Below are 329 nucleotides of genomic sequence, written 5' to 3' on the forward strand. Positions count from 1 at the left end.
CCCCAAGCCTCTTCCCACCCCAGCGCCGCCGCTACCGCTGCGTTCGGCCGCGCGCGTCCCCCCGGGCCTCTCCCGTTAGGTTCCGGGACAGGAATCAGGCCCACGCCGCCCACAAAGCCAAGTGACGCGTCGTACAACCCACGGGGGTGGGTGCGGGGGACGGGACCATCCCACCCGCAGGAAGAACCCCACGCTCAGCCCCCCCCCGCCGGCCCATCCACGCGTGCGACACGCCTGCGTGTTTTTAAATTTGTTTTTATTGTTCAGGAGGTGAAATTAAAACTCGTAAAACTATAAATACAAATGCCAAGGTATTACATAATATCCAG

The sequence above is a fragment of the Eurypyga helias genome, unplaced genomic scaffold (genome assembly GCF_000690775.1).
Source record: "Eurypyga helias isolate BGI_N326 unplaced genomic scaffold, ASM69077v1 scaffold24175, whole genome shotgun sequence".
Lineage (NCBI taxonomy): Eukaryota > Metazoa > Chordata > Aves > Eurypygiformes > Eurypygidae > Eurypyga > Eurypyga helias.